This window comes from Protopterus annectens, chromosome 4.part0 (genome assembly GCF_019279795.1).
Source record: "Protopterus annectens isolate FY-2018-M chromosome 4.part0, PAN1.0, whole genome shotgun sequence".
NCBI lineage: Eukaryota > Metazoa > Chordata > Ceratodontiformes > Protopteridae > Protopterus > Protopterus annectens.
Window position 1 is genome coordinate 934,262,522 of NC_056733.1, and position 21,515 is coordinate 934,284,036.

Consider the following 21,515-nt stretch of genomic DNA (forward strand, 5'->3'; position numbering starts at 1 on the left):
CTTTGACCTTTTCTGCACGTGTGTAAATAACCACAATCTGTTCTCTTTGACCTTTTCTGCACGTGTGTAAATAACCACAATCTGTTCTCTTTGACCTTTTCTGCACGTGTGTAAATAACCACAATCTGTTCTCTTTGACCTTTTCTGTACGTGTGTAAATAACCACAATCTGTTCTCTTTGACCTTTTCTGCACGTGTAAATAACCACAATCTGTTCTCTTTGACCTTTTCTGCACGTGTGTAAATAACCACAATCTGTTCTCTTTGACCTTTTCTGCACGTGTGTAAATAACCACAATCTGTTCTCTTTGACCTTTTCTGCACGTGTGTAAATAACCACAATCTGTTCTCTTTGACCTTTTCTGTACGTGTGTAAATAACCACAATCTGTTCTCTTTGACCTTTTCTGCACGTGTGTAAATAACCACAATCTGTTCTCTTTGACCTTTTCTGCACGTGTAAATAACCACAATCTGTTCTCTTTGACCTTTTCTGTACGTGTGTAAATAACCACAATCTGTTCTCTTTGACCTTTTCTGCACGTGTGTAAATAACCACAATCTGTTCTCTTTGACCTTTTCTGCACGTGTGTAAATAACCACAATCTGTTCTCTTTGACCTTTTCTGCACGTGTAAATAACCACAATCTGTTCTCTTTGACCTTTTCTGCACGTGTGTAAATAACCACAATCTGTTCTCTTTGACCTTTTCTGCACGTGTGTAAATAACCACAATCTGTTCTCTTTGACCTTTTCTGTACGTGTGTAAATAACCACAATCTGTTCTCTTTGACCTTTTCTGCACGTGTGTAAATAACCACAATCGGTTCTCTTTGACCTTTTCTGCACGTGTGTAAATAACCACAATCTGTTCTCTTTGACCTTTTCTGCACGTGTGTAAATAACCACAATCTGTTCTCTTTGACCTTCTCTACAACTGGAGCTACTTTGGCTTCTGTTCTTATGTCACCATTTCTTTGTCTGTCCCACAGTGTGCATTGTACTGCCCTTCTCATGTACTTCATTTCCATCACGTCTAGCTTCCTCATCTGTTCTACCTTTACTGCCCAGGTTTCAGTACCATACAGTAGTACTGGTCACACCAGTTGTTTGTACACCTTACTTTTCAGCTTATTTTTCTGTCATACAGTACCCCTGACATTCTGTGCCAGTTAGCTGTAGCCCCTCTGATTCTAGCTTTGACCTCCTCATTCAGAGTTCCCTTCTCCTCAACCACCCCTCCCAGACACCTGAAGCTGTTAACCTGTTCCACTACTTTCCCTTCTATCTCAGTTCTCAGCTTCTTCTGATTCCCCCCATTTGTTACCATCCAACACGTGTAACTTTTCCCTTATGAAATAGTAGTCTCTGTAGATATTAGCTCCTCCAAAATACTTTGCCTTACACTTGTAATGATTACATCACAGTTTCCATCTCTACTTCTATACTGCTCTAAATTGCTTAGCAGATTTGCCCCATAATAGCATCATCAGTCTTAACATCATCCACAAAGAAATAAAGATATTTTTTAGTCTCTTTATTTATTTAACATTTGTTGACCAGGAAAGTCTGACTAGGACAAAGCCTATTTTCAGTGGAAGCCCAGGGAGAAATGCTCCAGATGCATGCCTCTTGGATATGTTAAAACAAATAAGTCCTGGATCAACCCATATGAAGCTCAACTATGTTTTCACCCTGAGAAAATTCTTAAAAACTGTACAAAATATTCAAGTGCTAGGCTTAAAGTAGAAAACCTCCATCCCCACAGATGATGATGATGACACCTGAATCCTACCTTTTTTAGCTTTTACTGTCTCTTCTTTCATTTTATTCTCCATGATATCTTACCTGTGCTATGATCTGGCATTCCTGTTACTGATGATTAATATTTTCCTTGAGCCTCCACTGAAAAAGTGTAGCTTATGCCCAAAAGTGCAATACACACAACTGTCAGTCCATACCACTCCTAGTGGTTTTGTACATGACTGGACATGATAAATAAGAGGATGGAGTGACAGTACAGGAAGAGGACTTAAAGTAAACAGTGGCTTCTGTATATACTTCAAGATGCATAGCAGAAGAGCAATTACAGAAAGGCAGGAAAGGTCACATATTCTGCAAACTTACTGAAAGATTTGGGACAGACAGGAAGAAGGCAAGAGGAAACAAAGATGTCCAGCAAAGAGCTGGATGGATTATGTGAGAGAAGACCTGCGCCAGTCAGGTATGACCATCAAAGAAGATAGGAGGGTGGCATCAAATCCAGCGAGATGGTAACAATTGGCATGACATCCTCCACAAAGAAATAAAGATATTTTTAGTCTCTTGGATATGTTAAAACAAATAAGTCCTGGAACTACCCATATGAAACTCAGCTATGTTTTCTCCCTTTGAAAATTCCTCCCAGCGCTAACTCTTTGTAACTTTCAAAGCAGCTCTTAATTCAGCATACCTCATTTATAACTAGTATATGTTCTGGTCAACATACCTCATTTATAACTAGTATATGTTCTGGTCAGCTCTGTGGTGCATATGGATGTAGCTCTGACTATGGCCCAGATGTCCTGGGTTTGATTAGTGACATGGGAAATGGGGGAGCAAATGTAGGGAGACAGAAGAGGTGTGAAGCAACAATAAGTCTGTTTGTCTGTTTCCGGGCAGTGGAGGGGAAGGGGATGGTATGGTGAGGAAGCTGTCCATTTCCTGTTGCTTGCAGAGACTGAAAGCTCCAGAAATCAGTTCCTGCTGGGCACATATGGAGGTGGAGATCTGGTAAAATTCATATAATCATGGGGATACGTCATTCACCCTCAGTGTACTGCATAGTGTACCCACAAACATACTTGACATAACCAAGGAATCATGGAGGATAAAGTCTTCATTAATACCCACTCCAGCCAGACAACTGCAATATGACGGGGCCTCCTACTGTCCAGTCAACTCCCTAGCCATGTAGCATCAATGCTGGTACAACTGAGTGGTTCATGCTATTCAGAGAGACATAACCCACCTGGCAAAGGGTCATGCTGGGCTTTGCCTCAGTCGGGATGGCCCTGGCATAAGGACGGGGCAAAAGTACAGGAAGTGGACTTACAGTAAGTAGTGGCTCCTGTATATAATTCAGGACATGTAGCAGAAGAACTATTACAGGATGGCAGAAAAGGTCACATATTCTGCAAACTTACTGAAAATAAAGCTTTAATAGCTTAATATTAAAAATATCTGCTGCCCTCTGCATGGAGAATGCAGAACTTTACCTACCAGAGTCATACGCCAGGCTCTGCTGTTGTGCTGTGTGCCATCTGGAATGCCAGTCTACACCACTCCTAGTGGTTTTGTACATGACTGGACATGCTAAATGACAGGCTATAGCAGAGTTGTTGGTTTGCACTTGACAAGTCTTGTGATTTAGTTTTCCAGCAGCTGTTGCCACTCACTTCACTGCTTTGAGTTTGACATTTTGTCTGTGCAAGATACGGTCATGCTCTCCACAAGCCAAAATATCTGTGTGCTGTCTGTATTGTGATTAGCAAATACAAGGTGAAAACAAATACAAGGTGAGAACAAATACAAGATGAGAACTGAAAACTGCATGAAACAGGGTGATTAATTATTTATGACTAACTATAGTCATTTCTTGTACTTGTGTTTTTCAAACAATACTTTAGAGTTTCATATTTCTTGTCCGTGAGTGAAAAGGTAGGGGTCCTATAAGAAGCTCTGGCTTGTAAGATCTAAAGAGGTCATTGTTCCATTATATTCAGTATTGATTAAGCCATTTATTAAGTACAGTGCCTCCTTTGGGATGTAATTATTACAGAGAAGTTTGTAGTGATTTACCTTCTGACGTGCAGCCAAAGAACACCTCCAGACTGAGCACCCCTATACTAATGTGCTGTGGTATATGTTCTCATAAGGACATGCGTGGCACTGGTAAAATATTGCATGCCCTCCTTTGCTTCACCCAAGGGCAAAAGCATGAATACAAGTGTGTTCAGTTCTCAGTATTCTAAATCAGCATGCTGACTTTAAGCGGGGATCAATCTGCAAACAATGTATGTGTGCATTGAAGAGTGCATTTTCAAAATTTATTATAGCAAAATGTTTATATCCAGTCCTGAATCTTAATGTTCCACTGACATGAGCAGCTCAGTTTATACTACCAATAATCTTGTGAGAAACATGCTGTTTTTCTTTCTTTACTAACAGCATGATTGTACCACAGATCCTATCAAAATCAAGACGTGGACTGACTTTTGAAAACCTGAAAATGGAAGTAAGTAGTAAGAGGCCGCTGCAGAACCATAACACTGCAGTTCTTTTCACAACAAAAGTACAAGAGGCATTACTGTTACTTTACTAGTATTTCAGTTCTGTATAACCTTTAAAATTATACTGTTATGTGCCTGAGAACACTGGAACCTGCTTCCCTCTGAACTTCCCACTATTCACTTAAAGTCTCTCTTCAAAAAGAGAATTAAACTCCACCTCAAATCACAATGGCTGTGCCCCTGTACTAATCCTGACTAACACTAGCTCTTGCCACCTGACTAAAACCTACATCTTATAACCTATATCCTACCTCTTATTTACATCCACTGTCATATTTCCCCTTCCTACTATTTCAAAAAAAAAAAAAAAACACAATTGTACATTTTGGTAGCATTTTTTCAAAATGCCACTTGTAACATTATCCTTGGCACAATATTGTTACCAGTTATGTTACAACTGTTGCATTTTCACACTTTATAACTATGTCTGCAGTTATAATGCTTTTTGTTTTTTGGTTTCTACTCTTTGTACTCTTTACTTTCATGTTATTTCTTTAACGTAAATTCATCTTAAACTCTGGAGCTTAACTCCCCGGGCCTCTACTGAAAATGGACATGTATCCAGCTACATTAGCCCGGTCAACAAATGTAAAATAAAATAAAATAAAGAAAATAAATTAAGATAGCATGACCTCGGTCACTCATCAGAAGGAGTGTCAGGTCCCTTACAACACCACCAGGTCTGTACCCTTTTCTTTGTTAAGTTGTTGCAGGTTCCTATACCTCGAATGGAAACATCAGGATATTATTTGTTTCCCTGTCAGGCACCACATCTCTGAAACCTGTGTGAAGGACTTTGCACCCCACAATCCCCACAGTGTCTACTTTTAAGAAGTCACTGAAGATTCACTTTTGTACATTGTCATGTGACCTAGAGTTAACATGGATACTTTCCATGTGCTTCTTCACTATGACAACTATGCATTACAGCTTACATACTTATATGGATAGTCAAAGTCCTAAACTTAAACTTAGATGGGAAATTCTGTTAGACACAGTTCCTTTGTCCATTTTCAGACACTGATAACAACACTGATTTATCTCTATATTCTCTGGAATTTCAAGGTAACTGAGTTTTATGACCATTTATGCCATGTTAGTACCCACCTGTATGCCCTCTTTTTCTAGGACAGCTAGGTCAGTCAAGCCCAGGGTAATTCTGTAGGTGTCTCTCAAATAATCTATGGCCCATTTGAAGCATGGTAGTACATCACATTACTTAATCTGTAGGGGCAGTCTGTTCCAGAGGTGGGGAGAGAGGAAGCAAGATGAATCTGTCTGCCTGTCCATCATGTTTTATTTATCTGCTGGTGAAGATTTATATTCCTGGTTCTGGTAACTGTGGAAACTGTACACTTGTGAAAATGCAAGAGTTCCAGGACAACTGGTTCTCCAGTGGTATAAATAGTAAAAATCTCTCCTCAAGATTCTGTAAGAAACTAAATTAAGGGACAGTGTTTCTACGCTCTCTTCATACCTCACAGTTGGACTGTGATCTTAATTAGGAGCTTCCGGGTCTTTCTAGTTGTTAGATATGTATAATGAGGTACATCCCCAATGAGGCATTGCACTCAATAATTGCCCTAATCAATGCTGAATATAAGATAACAATGACCTCTCTAGATCTTATAAGCCAAAGCTACTTATGAGACCCCCACCTCTTCACCCAAAGACAAGAAATATGAAACTCTAAAGTACTGTTTCAAACAGATTAGAACTACAAGAAATGACTATAGTTGTGCATAAATAATCTATCACCATGTTTCAGGCAATGTTCAGTTCTCACCTTCTCTTTGCTAGCCACAATACAGACAATGCATGCATGTTTTGGCTTGCGGATAGCCTGATCATATCTTGCAAAGACAAAATGTCAAACTCAGGATAGTGAAGTTAGTTCCAGCACTGTAGAAGTGGTCAGAAATTGTTTAAAGATACATATACAGCATTTGTGATACTGGACAAGACTTGTATAATTACACCATGATTGAGTGAAAATAGTACACTGAGAATAGCTGTTATTAAACAGAAATAAAGGCTAACAGTAGGGCAAGACCGTTTAGCATCACTGTTCTGCTTAGTGCCTTCTACCTCAATTACTACCATATATGGTGTCTGATTGACATTGCTTTTTGCAGCACCTTCTTAGTCTGCTATGGGTTTTTCATGCTCTCTCCCTTATATTTCCTGCTTATCTCTTTTTATAGATGAACCAATAATTTGATGACACATAAATCACTTTTCCACACATCCTGCCTATTCAGCTTATGGGTCAAAATCTCAAAGCTGAATTCATCTAATTACATTTCTCCACAGCAAACTGTCTAAACAGCATTTGGTAAAAAAAGAACAATTACAATATCTGTTTTATGTAAATAGTATTACATATTATCTGACATTATCAATGAAAGCAGAGAGACACCGTTTCCCACAGTTAATTATAAAAAGCATTGAAGTCATTGAAACACAGGGGGGTATAATTAGCTGAAATCTTGAAATTACACTGAATGCAGTTTTGTAGAGTTTGCAATGAAGAGCTAGCATATGGAATTTCTTTTTCTCCTCCATCCACACCAGACCATCATGCCTGACTTCAATTTCTGCAGTCACCACTTTACACCTTTCAGGGTGAGAGATCGACAGCTTATTTGTTCCCCTCATAGCAAAGGGTGAGTGTTGGGAATGGTGCCTTCATCATCTGTGTGGATGCAGATTTCCTTCTTTAAGCCTAACACTCTATGCACATGTTGGGTTCTTGTATCTAGAACTGGGCATTATGTGGGACCATCAATCACGTGAAGCAAAACCCTCCATTAACTCTTTATTCACCAGAGAGGAGCTCAGAGGGGATGTGCATTCCCAAACATGTATGCCTCCCACACTGAGAGAAGTGAGCAGGCTCAGTCTTTAATTCCTATCTCACTTCCCAGCTGGCTTCTCCATTGCAAGAATTGCTGCCTGATCCCAGGCCATCTGTAGTGCAGTTATGTCTGTATACCTCTATGCTATGTAGTCAACCGGGCATCTTGAAGACTTCACTTCAAAGTAATATATGACTACCAGTCATCATTTTCCCTTAGAGGTAAGTTGACTTTTCAGCTATCCTTGTTTCTAGCAAACAAACAAGCATCTGTTCTAACAGAAGTCTTATGTCTGTTCTTCTGTCTCTGTCCTGTAAAGTTTTAATTTTTCTACCATTTTATTTTCACCCAGCTTTTCAGGAAAATCTCTGAAAATCTTTAAAAAATGTTTCCTCACAGTTGCTCCAAGTCGTACCACCTTCAGTTTCCAAAGCTGTGTCTCCTTGTCCTGTCATAGCTTTTTCTGAAAAGTGCTGCTTCCATGGATTTTACCAACTGAAGGTATCTTTCGTACCCAAACACTACTTTGCAACAAGTGTTTCAAGTATCTTCTACTTTGTAATAAAACACATACTCATAAATAAATTTCTACCCTCTAACAGTACAGCAAATTTCTTGTTCTACTCATACACAAACCCTCCAACAGTACAGCATACCTCTTCTTTTTTACTCATACACATACCCTCCAACAATACAGCATACCTTTTGTTCTAATCATACATGTACCCTCCAACAGTACAGCATGCCTCTTCTTTTTTACTCATACACATACCCTCCAACAATACAGCATACCTTTTGTTCTAGTCATACACGTACCCTCCAACAGTACAGCATACCTCATACACGTACCCTCCAACAGTACAGCATGCCTCTTGTACTACTCATAAGTTCATAGGTTCATAGGAGATTATAATGGCTTAAGAGCCCTTACAAGCCTAGCTATTACTACTTGAATTTCACTCATTTCGCTCCCTAAGGGCTAGAGGATGGCATCTGCTTTTACTGTACTTGTGTTTCTACCTACTTTTTTTACTTTTGCATCATCTTAAAAGTACTCAATTGTATTTATTACTGCTTGGTGTAACTCATTCTAAGCCTTTTGGTTTAAACACTTGGGCTTCGGACCAGTTGTTTTGCACTGAGAGGGTTTGTGGTCTGCACTGTAGTGGCAGAACAGGTAGCTTACATCCTTCTAGGTTGGGAACTGCTGATTGAGGGCTCAGTGTCTGTTATTCTAAAAGTGTATTAATTCTGGTTTAAGCACTTGGGCTTTCAGGCCAGTTATTTTACATTTAGAGGGTTCGTGGTCTGCACTCTTGTGGGAGGAGCGGCTAGACTCTGCCCTTCTGAGCTGGGAATTTCTGGTTGAAGGCTTATAGTGCATGCATATCTGAACTGCTTCTTACTGAAGTTGGTGCGCCTTGTTTGTTGTGGCATAGACTGGATTCGGGCATGCTGGATCTAGCTTTGTTTGTGTAATTTAAGCACTAATCCAGGCATTCTCTAAAGTATTCAATTGTATTTATTACTGCTTGGTAGTAACTTCATTAAAGTGTAGCTATCATTCTAAGTCTTTTGGATTAAGCACTTGGGCTTCAGACCAGTTGGTTTACATTAGGAAGGTTTGTGGCATGCACTGTGGTGGCAGGACAGGTAGCTTTCATCCTTCTAAGTTGGGAACTGCTGATTGAGAGCCCAGTGTCGGTTATTCTTAAAGTGTATTAGTTCTGGTTTAAGCACTTGGGCTTCAGGCCAGTTATTTTACATTAAGAAGGTTTGTGGTCTGCACTCTTGTGGGAGAAGAGGCTGGACTCTGCCCTTCTGAGCTGGGAATTTCTGGTTAAAGGTTTATAGTGCCTGAATATTTGAACTGTATCTTACTGAAATTGGTACACCTTGTTTGTTGTAGCATAGACTAGATCCAGGCCTGCTGAATCTAGCTTTGTTTATATGCTTGTTGTTTGTTTGCTTGTTATTTCCCTGGAACGCTAATTCCACCTAATACGCGGCTTCTGAGCACTTCTGTGGATCACTAGTGATATCTGCATTGCTTACTGTACTTATTTCCTTGTTTCATTTGAAAGAAAGTTACTGTTTGTCATTTTTGCATTTAAGTTACCTGTAACACATTGCACTTAAGTTACCTGGCACTTGCTCACTAAAGCAATTATATAAGTCAGCACTAAAAATTAAAAGCACTACACCCTCACTCCCCACTGGCCCTGGTTTTCAATTATTAAGGAATTCCCAATATTATTCTAGCATGTCCAAAGGTCAGTTGTCAATCTCCTCTCCGGTCCAGCTGGTGAATCTGGGAATCTTGAGGCAATGTTACAACTGCCTCATGTACACAGACAACCCTCGCCTCCTCCCAACAAATTCCAACACATGTGAGAGATGCAACCATATAGCCAAACTGGAGGCTAAGCTCTCTCAACTCAGTACTGACATAACCAGTCAGGAGGAGAAGGAAACCACACTCACTACAATTCCAGTCTCACATAGACCTACCACGACAGCAAACCAAACACATAATCACACAAAAACATACTCGGAGGCTCTAAATAAAAATCTGCCAAAGCAGCAGAGACCTCCAAAGCAGACACCCAAGCAGCCGCTACCCCAAAACAAAACACGTGCAACACATATCTCACAAAGCCAGTGTGCCAAACAGTCACAGCCCTTAAGACTAAACAACACACCTGATACACTTGTAATAGGTGACTCTATCGTCAGGCACACTGACGTCCCGCTCACCAGGCTGAACAAGGAGAGGGTCACGGTGAGCAGCCTGTCAGGCGCTAGGATCTGCCACATAACACAAGCACTCAGGTCACTCCAAGGCAAGTACAAATATGACTCAGTCATTGTCCATGCTGGTGTGAATGACCTGAGACGTACCTCCCTGGACTACATGAAAAGAGACATAAAGGAGCTCTCTGGGCATGTAGCCCAGGCCGGTATGACCCTGACCTTGAGTAGCATCTTACCCTCACCAAGAATGATGCCACAATATGAAGACAAGATGATCAATTTCAACAATTGGCTTATGTACTGGTGTCATTCAAAGGGGATACAATGCCTGTCAGCTTGGGATGATATGCTCGACAAGCCACGATGCTTCACTAGGGACGGCTTGCACCTGTCACCCCTGGGCTTTCGGATATTGGCAAAGGCTCTTGCTACCCCATAGTGCCTTTTTTAGGCAAGGCTCAAAAGACAAACCCACCTCCATAGGTATCACAAGGGATAAGAAACTAAGAGTAATGCTACTCAACACCAGAAGTCTAAACCTCAAGATGCACGCACTCAAAACTCTCCTTAGCATGGAGAACATCGATATCTGTGCAGTAACAGAAACCTGGTTCAGGGCTCCCGAGAGCACCCCAGCACTACCAGGTTATACCTCATACCATGCTTTTCGGCCCCAAAACTTGGACCGAACCACAAAAGGAGGGGGAGTATCGATATTCATCAAAGATACCCACACCTCCAGGTTGGTGGCAAAGCACGAAGCATCAGAGACTATCCATGTGCAACTAACAGTGGGTAAAACTGCCTTCCAGTTTATAGCCTGCTACAGACCACCCTCCCAAACCCAGGAACCCCACGGCCTTCCTGAGAACACTGGAAAATATGAAGGTCTCTCCAAACACTATTATATTGGGTGACTTCAACTACCCAAACATAGACTGGGAGCATTACTCTAGCTCCAACACCCTAGCCCAAAGGTTCCTCGAATTTATAAACTCAAATGCTATGGAACAACTTGTTACCACTCCCACAAGAGGGGAAAACATACTGGACCTGATCATCACCAACATGGGGACTCTATGCTCCAGACCAGAAGTGTATCCCTCACTGGTAAGATCAGACCGTAAACTAATCTCACTGGATATTCACATCCCAACCCCACCCCCTGCCCAGAAAACCACAGTGAAAAACTTCTCTAAAGCAAATTTCACACTCCTCAAAACTGAGGTGAAATCCTTCAAAGCCCCGGGCCTGTGGAAAATACGGCCCAGACCGCAGAATCCTTTATAAACGCATTCTATGAACACCTTCAGGAATGCATGGATCATGCAATCCCAAATAAAACCAAGACCCAATCCTCCAAAGGCAGACGTCCTGTCTGGTGGACCCCAGCCATAAACAAACTATACAATAGAAGGAGGAAGCTACTAAATGATAGAGCAAAATCCCAAAAAGGGAAGGCATCACTGATCAGTATTAGCAAAAAACTACGGGCACACATAAAATTGTCTAAGGCCAGCTTCGAGAGAAAATTGCACAGGACACTAAGGATAATCACAAGGCTTTCTTTAGTTATGTTAGGAACCTGGGTGGTAATTCCCAGATATGCTCAGAATTAGTCCAAAATTACAAAAAATACACCGAACACACAGACATTGCCAACATCCTAGCTGACAGGTTCAGTGCAAACTTCTCCCCCTCCCCACCAAAAGGGCAAATATCTATCCCAGCAGAGTGCTGCCCCTGACATCTCAGATGCTCAGGTAAGAGCCGCCTCTCCAAAGCAAAAACACAGCATCAATGGGACCAGATGGTGTCCCGGCTGCGCCCTACATGAACTCCAAGAAGAGCTAAACCCAAACATAAAACTACTGTTCAATCTCAGCCTTACTACAGGATATGTGCCCAAAGAGTGGCATACAGCAACAGTGGTCCCTCTCCATAAAGGTGGTGCCTCAACGGATCCTGGAAACTATTGCCCCATAAGCCTGACTAGCTTGGTCTGCAAAGCTATGGAAAGGATCATCATGGACCTCATAAATAAAGATATTGGGGACCTACAAACACTGGATCCTACCCAGTTCAGCTTTGTTAAGGGCAGATCCTGCCTCTTAAACCTGGTTGATTTCTTTGAAACAGTCACCAAGGCCATTGACGAGGGGAAGGTGATCCACACAGCCTACCTGGACCTCGCAAAAGCCTTCGATACAATACCCCACTTGGGCATTATAGATAAGCTCACCAGCTTAAATATAAACCCCTATGTCACTAGATGGATTGCAAACTGGCTCAAGGACAGAACCCACATGGTTAGAATTGCTGGAGCCATGTCAGACTCCAAACCAGTTACAAGTGGTGTCCCACAAGGCTCAGTCCTGGGACCTCTCTTGTTCGGTATATATTTCTCGGAGGTACAGGCCAACACGGAAGGACTGTGGCTGACCAAGTTCGCAGATGACTGCAGACTGAGCGCCATAATCGACTCTCCAGCCGACACAAGCATCCTCCAAAAGGGCCTCATAGAAACAGACAACTGGTGCCAGAGCCATGGCCTCAAGCTAAATGCCAAAAAGTGTATAGTCATCCCCTTTGGCAAAAACAAAGTGCCCACAAATTACCACATAGGTGGTAATCCATTAAGTACAGAAGAAGTAATTAGGGACCTGGGGACCCAAGTTGATAGCAATCTCTCATTTGACAACCACATGGCCAAAGTGGTTAGAAAAACATTTTATATAGCCCACCTAATCATGAGGGATTCACATCTAGATCAGGGGAGGTCATCGTGCCTCTTTACTCATCCCTCATCAGGCCCATAATTGAGTACAATACCCCTTTTGGGATGTACCTTACCAGACACCTGCAGCAACTGGAAAGACCCCAAAAGTACCTCACCAAGAGGATCAAAGGGCTCAAACAGATGCCATATGCTGCCCGGTTAAAGAAACTCCAGCTCTACTCAGTGGCATACCGCCTGTTCAGAGGCGATCTGTGCCTGATGTATAAAGCCATGTCCAACCCGGAATTAATGGACATGCTGCACCTCAGAAAATCCAAATCCCATCGAGCTAAATGCTCGAGAGACTTGAACCTCAGCACTGAAATAAATAGGACATGCTGGAGGGACAGATTCATAACCCAGAGGCTCCCTTCACTCTGGAATAAAATCCCAGTCCAGGTTAGGCAGAGTCCCTCATTGACTCTCTTCAAGAGGAATCTTGATGAGTGGATGGGAGATCGTAGGTTTACCCCGGGTATCACTTCTGTGTCACTGTTAGACAGAGGCACAGTATACTAACCTCGAAAAAGGGCATAGCAAAATAAATTTAAAATGGGTGGCGAAAGCCAAACACATTCTGGCTAGGCTTATAAATGCCCTAGGGCAGATAGCCTAGTATGAACCTATGAACCTATGAACCTATGTGTCTGTGCCTTTGAGTATTTTACAGACTGCCCTTGCCCATAAGGGACATGACACCATCCCAGGAGTGAATTTGTGATTCGCCATCCATTGATCCAAACTGCTTTGAAGAGGGTCAGGGTAGGGCTCTGCTTTACGTGAACAGGAAGTCTGTTCCAGAGAAGGGGTCATCTCTGAAACACATATCTGTCTTTCCAGCATCTTTTATTTGTGTCACAGACCAGGTTTGATCCCTACATTGGCTGACTCTCATGCAGTTTGTCTTGCAAATATATAACAGTTCCATCAGGGCTGGATCTGTGAGTGCCTTGTAGGATAGGCATTAGATCACCCCTTAGTAGTCAGTAGGAGATAGAGGCTTTTAGTCTAGCTACATAGGAATGTTGTTTACCTCTGAGGTTACTCTAGCTATTGCATCTACCAGCTGAAGTACATGCCAGCAGGGGCATTGTACTTGATTATTGGTCTGACAAGGGCTGATACAGTGAAACTAAACCCTCCTTGGATCTGCATGGCATGTCTTTACTTATAAGCTATGCCACATAAAAAGACTTACTCACCACTTTGGACACATGGCAGCCAAAGTTTAGGCTACTATATATCTGGGTACCTAGATCTGTCACTGCTGAGTCCACTCTAATGGGTGTGCTGTTGATGTTATAATTTTCAGGGGTATTTGATTCCCCAAGGAGTATGATTATGCATTTAGTTTTAGGCCACGGCTATGGCACCAATCATTTGTCTGGGTCAGACCCTTCTGAAGGATATCTACGTCAGTGGGGGATTAAATGATTGCACCCAACTTGCAGTCATCAACAATCTTAGTCAGCCAAAGGCCTTCTACATTATCTGTAACTTCAGAGAAGTATTTTCTGAACAGAAGAGCTCCCAGTACTGAGCCCTGTGACACACTGCTTGTAACTGGCCTCTTGCTGGATCTGAATTTACCCAGTCTAATAACATGTCCTGTCCATGGGCCATTTGGGTATCCATTTGGTGACGTAGGTATTTATGCATAGTTTTGTGAGTTTATCTATAATACCCAAGAGAGAAGTTGTGTCAAACACCTTAGCCAGGTCAAGGTTGGGAGTATGCACTGTTTTACCCTCATCCATGGCCCTAGTGACTTTCTCAAAGAAGTCCAGCAGACTGAGGAGGCATGACCTACCCCTGACAAAGCCAAACTGGGTTGAGTCCATTGTTTATAGGTTTCCGATGTCATTATTTATCAGGTCCATGATTATTCTTTCCATGGCCTTGCATATAAGACCAGTCAAACTTAAGAGTCTGTAATTTCCCAGGTCTGTTGATGGTCCACCTTTATACAGAGGGATGTCTGTTGTTGTCCTCCACTCCACAGGGGCAAAGCCAGTCTAGTTAAATAGAAATCCTAGTCAGCCTGATAGGGACTGTTTCAAGTTATTTAAGGGGCATCCTGGGATACTGTTGGGACCCGTCAAAGACTTTTTTTTAGCTTAAGAGAGTGCAATGGTGACCTGTTCTTTGGTGATAACTGGTAGAGGAATGGTGGAGAATATTTATTGTGGGGCAATGGGAGGCAATGGGGAGGTGAAATTTAAGCTGAATTTATTGGCCAGAAGATTTGCTATATCTTTTAGCTGAGTATAGCATGCCATCTACAAGTAATTTCGCACAGTTGGGTGTTGCCTTTAAGACTGTGGACATAACTGAACATTGCCTTATGGTTATTCTTAGCTGGGGAGGCTATTTTTGCCTCAAAATTAGCTTTTGAAGACTTGACTAGTGCCCTGATTTTCATGCGTAGACTAATGAGGGAGTTTTTGCTCTCTTCTGCATACTGTCCCTTATTTCTATATTTTCTCGTGCAACCTAGTCGTACCAGGGATCCACCAGGGGGGGGGGGGCTTGATTTTGCTTTTTTCCTTAGGTGTATTTCGCTCTGGTACTGCCATTTCTTTGCAGTTGTTTTAATGGTTATACAGGGTTCTTTGTATGCCTCCACATAGGCTTCTGTGTTTTCTGGGTTTGAGTGAGCTTGGAAACTAGCTATGCCATCACTTCATAGGTGGTAGTTTGCCTTATAAAAGTTTTTAAAGGTTTTGGGGTTAAGTGGGGGGTTCTCGTTTTATATTTATTTCAAAGAAGACTGCTTTGTGATCTGATCTAACCAGTGAAGACATCATACTTTGGCGGGGCAGGATGCAATGCTCTCCCATATTTGTGAATACTGGATCTAGCATATTTGTACCCCTAGTGGGAGTGCAGACTAGCTGCTCCAGGGTATTTGCATTCACAAAGTCTAGAAATCTTTGATCCTGTATGTTAGTGGTCATGTATGCTTCCCAGTTAATAGGGGGGGGTTCCTGTTTCATGGTGGGGAACTTGTAGCCAACAAGGATATGGTAATGGATTTTTTCCAATGATCAGTTGGATGTGGAGTAGCTTAAACATATCATACTGGCTGATGGCCCTTGAGATGTGTTTATATTTTATGTAGAAGGATACACATCTACCTTTTGCCCTTTCATGTGCAGTGGGTGATTGGAATGTGTGAAAGACATTATAGCCATGCAACACCAGGGAGCTTTTCATGGCTTTGAACCATGTTCAGTAACTGCACAGATATCACCATTCTCCAGGGTGACAGAGCTTCCAGGGAGTGTAGTTTATTGATGAGACTCCTAGCATTGAGCAATAATGAATGTTTGCCTGTTTGGCAATGCCTAAAAAAGGGCACTGTAGGGGTGGATAATACTTTGGCCAATATCCCAAAGCTTTGTGGTGACAGGTGAAGACCATCCCTGGCAAAGCAGAGTTGTCTGTCAATCATGTTCCCCCAGGGTAACAAATATTGGACCCCATTGGAATGACACCAGTAGCTAAGCCAATTATTAAAGTCAGTCATTTTCTGTTGGTATTGTGGCATCATCCTTGGAGATGGTAGGATGCTCAGTGCTAGGCTCATACCTGCTGGTAACATGGCATCATCCTTGGAGATGGTAGGATGCTGCTCAGTGCCAAAATCGTACCTGCTGGTATTGTGGTATCATCCTTGGAGATGGTAAGAATGCTGCTCAGTGCCAGGCTCGTACCTGCTGGTATTGTTACATCATTATTGGAGAAGGTAGTGTGCTGCTCAGTGCTAGGCTCGCACCTGCCTGTGATACATATTCTGAGAACTCAATCATGTCTCTCTTCATATAGTCCAAGAAGGTACATCTTAGGTTATTTATGCTCATATGAACTATGACTGAATCATACTGGTACTTTGGGTTTAGAGTACTTGCTTGATTTGGTGAATCCTGGCCCCTGATGAGCAACTAGCTGCAACCTTCTCCTTATCCAGTCTGATGAGAGGGACATCAGTGTGTCACACAATGGAGTCTCCTATGACCAAAATATTGGGTTGTGTGGTGTTAAGCCTTATGGCCTTGGTAGTTGAGACACAATGAGATGTGGTTTTATATGTTGTGGTGGGAGTTTTCTTGTTTGTGTGCATACAGATTTTCTGAAGACTGCACCGGATAGGCTTTTAAGATTCGGGTAAGTTACATGTGAACACCTCCGTGTGCGTGAAGCTATGTGTCTGGACCTTTGTAAGTGTGGTGAGTGTTGTGTGTGTGTCACTGATAACCTGTTTGGCATTTTTTGTGTCTGTATGTGAGAGTCTAGCTTCCAGTGACATTGTGTAACTACATCTCTCACATACTGTGTTTGTCTTTTTCAGACTTAAGTGGTTGTCAGTGTACATGACAATTGCCACATTGTCTCAGGATGTCCATGTCCACCAGGCTACATGCAGAGATAGCAGTGTATTTAAGGCACTTGTTACATTGTCTCAGAATGGCCATGTCCTCCAGTCTACATGCAGAGATAGCAGTGTATTTAAGGCAATTGTTACATTTTCTCAGAATGGCCATGTCCTCCAGTCTACATGCAGAGATAGCAGTGTATTTAAGGCACTTGTTACATTGTCTCAGAATGGCCATGTCCTCCAGTCTACATGCAGAGATAGCAGTGTATTTAAGGCAATTGTTACATTTTCTCAGAATGACCATGTCCTCCAGTCTACATGCAGAGATAGCAGTGTATTTAAGGCAATTGTTACATTTTCTCAGAATGGCCATGTCCTCCAGTCTACATGCAGAGATAGCAGTGTATCTAAGGCACTTGTTACATTGTCTCAGGATGTCCATGTCCACCAGTCTACATGCAGAGATAGCAGTGTATTTAAGGTAATTGTTACATTGTCTCAGAATGTCCATGTCCACCAGGCTACATGCAGAGATAGCAGTGTATTTAAGGCAATTGTTACATTGTCTCAGAATGTCCATGTCCTCCAGTCTACATGCAGAGATAGCAGTGTATTTAAGGCACTTGTTACATTGTCTCAGAATGACCATGTCCACCAGTCTACATGCAGAGATAACAGTGTATTTAAGGCATTTGTTACATTGTCTCAGGATGTCCATGTCCACCAGTCTAGATGCAGAGATAGCAGGAAGGTGCCCATCCATGGTTTCAGGTCCTTAATATGTGCTTTACAAGGGAAAAGAATGGGAGGTGTTTGCAACCAGACAAAGGATGGGTGCTTACTTACAGTAACTGACAACTAATCTATCCAGTGACACTGCCCAGAGTGCAATCTAGTTGCTCCTTGAGCAGCAATAGTTCTGAGTGCTGTAATAATGTAATCTAGAGCTAACTAAATGTAGCAATACTGCTCAGTAATGAACGCTTGAACAAAGAAGCGAAATACCACCCTGAAGCCAAGACTTATAAATAAAACAGGGTGAACTGTGAAAACTGCCAAAATTTGTCAGAAATGTTCAATAGCTGAAAAAATAGCAGGAGGTAGTCTTATTCCAAACACCACAACCAGTTTATTTAGCGCTTTTGTCTCATTTATTTATAATACTGCTCAGTACACAAACTAGTTGCTACTTGAGTAGCACTGGATTCTGGGAAATTTCAAAAGTAGTTTTTATAGGGAAAGTGCAACTCCTGGTGATTGCATATATACAGGACACCACTAACCACAGTTGTGGGACGCAAATGCAAGCCCACAGGCCAATCAGGTAAGCACACAATGAGCTTTCCACCAGCAAGTCTCAGCTCATATAGGTAAATCAGTCCTCTCCTGCCACAAGAGTAAAGACTTTAATGTAGAATGACTGGTTTTACAACCAAGTGTTAGGAAACCAGAAAAAAGAGATGCCAAAAAGCACTTAAACCAGTAGATACAGTGTATTTAGAGTAGCATAAATGCAGAACAGCAGCTCTTATAGCAGTGGATAAATGTAACTTAAAACTCTAAGTAAGTGAAGGAAAAACAATACGTATCACAGAAATCTTTGAGAATAGAATGAATACAAGTAATACAAGTGCAAAATAATACTTAATTTCATTATTCTTGTCAAAGATGGCTTCAGATGCAAATGAAATCTCTTAAGCTCTCTGGCATCATTGCCAAATGATGAACACCTCTGGATAACTGAGCCAAGACTCGTACAAATGAGAGGCATATATACAAGCAGAAAAAAGCAAGTTTTAAATTAGGTATGCCCACAGGCCAATCAGGTAAGCACACAATAAACTGTCCACCAGCAATTCCCAGCTCACATAGGTGAAATCAGCTGACTCCTGTCACAAGAGGGAAGACTTTGATCCTCTTAATGTAAAATGACTGGTTCAGAGCCCAAGTGTTAGGAAACCACAAAAGGTAGATTCCATAAAGCAATGAAAACAATGCTCATAACCATACCCTCAAACAATACAGAAAAAAATTAGTTTTAGCCACACACATACCTTTCAGCAGTACAGCATACCTCTTATTCTACTCATACACCTACACTCCAACAGTACAGCATATCATTTGTTATACTCACAGTTATACCCACCAGCACTACAGAATACTTCTTGTTCTACTCATACACATACACTCCAACAGTACAGAATACCTCTTATTCTACTTATACACATACCCTCCACCTCCAGCAGTACAACATACCTCTTATTCTACTCATAGACATACCCTCCAGCAATACAGAATACATCTGGTTCTACTCATACACCTACACTCCAACAGTGCAGCATATCTTTTGTTCTACTCATAGTCATACCCGCCAGCACTACAGAATACCTCTTGTTCTACTCATACACCTACACTCCAACAGTACAAAATATCTCTTATTCTACTCATATACCTACACTCCAACAGTGCAACATATATTTTGTTATACTCATAGTCATACCCACCAGCACTACAGAATACTTCTTGTTCTACTCATACACATACACTCCAACAGTACAGCATACCTCTTATTCTACTCATACACCTACACTCCAACAGTACAGCATATCTTTTGTTATACTCATAGTCATACCCACCAGCACTACAGAATACTTCTTGTTCTACTCATACACTCCAACAGTACAGAATACCTCTTATTCTACTTATACATATACCCTCCACCTCCAGCAGTACAACATACCTCTTATTCTACTCATAGACATACCCTCCAGCAATACAGAATACCTCTGGTTCTACTCATACACCTACACTCCAACAGTGCAGCATATCTTTTGTTCTACTCATAGTCATACCCTCCAGCACTACAGAATACCTCTTGTTCTACTCATACACATACCCTCCACCTCCAGCAGTAAAACATACCTCTTTTTCTAGTCATATACATACCCTCCAACAGTACAGCATACCTCTTGTTCTACTTATAGACATACCCTCCAAAAATACAGCATAGCTCTTGTTCTTTAGCACTTTTTCTTGAGAAAACTAATTCTGTACATCATACCTCTCAAATATCCTGTCTCACGTGTTCTGAGAAGAAAGGAGGGAGGAGTTTCTGCTTGCAATATGTCCCAGCTGAGAAGGATAGTGCCATAAACACACATCAGATTGACATTAGCCTGTCAATATTGATAGGATGGCCGAAGCTATCACATCACATGTGATGATGCAAATGACATGGGTAGTTTTGTGATCATTGAGGGCATGTAAAATCCCCAGGCATGCAGAATGCTGTAGGAGCACTGCCAGATGCTCTGTTCCACTTCCCCATCCCAACCCTCCACTGGTGTAGATCCCACCCTGGGGGATAATACAGGGGGTATTCAAGGTAAAAAAGGTACAGATGAGCATTGGATGGTTGGCCAGGAGCATGCAAAAAAAGGGAAAAAGTGAAACTCGTATTAGGATACTGCATTCAGAAATGCTGAAATAAGTATAAATGTTACATTAAGAGCTGTATTCAATAAAACATAGAAATATCTGCAGTATGCATAAAGAAATAATGTTACGTAACTTACATTGACATGCAGGTTATGTATTCTGTTCCCAGAAATCCACTGAGGAAACATGCAAAAGATATTATGCCAGCTTTTTGTAGTAGATATCACTTCTAGAAAACCCTGGGTATACAGAGGTGTAGTAATTCAGCTGATATCTAAGAAGGATATACACTGATGCTGGTAAGTGTCCAGGTGGGATAAAGATATCATTCTAGAAGATGTTCTTTACATAGTAATAGGTCATCTTGGTCAAGTTATACATTTGTATGCATAAAAAGTGACAGGTTGCAGTCAAAAAACACCCCTAGATCTCCCAGAGTCCTTACTGTTTCTACTAGAGAAAGACTGTCAACACTTACTTGGACATCCATTATTGTTTATTGATTGCCAAGGCCTGGGCAGCGACACGGGCATGTCACTGAATCCTACATCTTGTTTAGATTTATCCTCATCTAATTGGCTGATATACAGTCAGTGATTTCAGAAAGGCAGTAATATAGCCTCAAAACTGGATCCTTTCATTCATGGATACAAAATAAGTTTAACAGGGAATTGACTGCAGAGGGAGGAAAGTCCTGCTGATAAATTCTAACAATTGTTTGTGGCTGGCAATGTGTACCTGAATCAAACAAGCAGTAAAACTGACAGTAAACTTTGTGGTTGGAGGAGAACAAAACCCTGAGTTAACTCCCAGAAATGCAGATTATCCCTTCAGGAGGCTGTGATTACATTGTGGATTATGATGCACATTATTCCTTCAGGAGGCTGTGATTACGTTGTGGATTATGATGCAGATTATTCCTTCTGGAGGCTGTGATTACGTTGTGGATTATGATGCAGATTATTCCTTCAAGGAGGC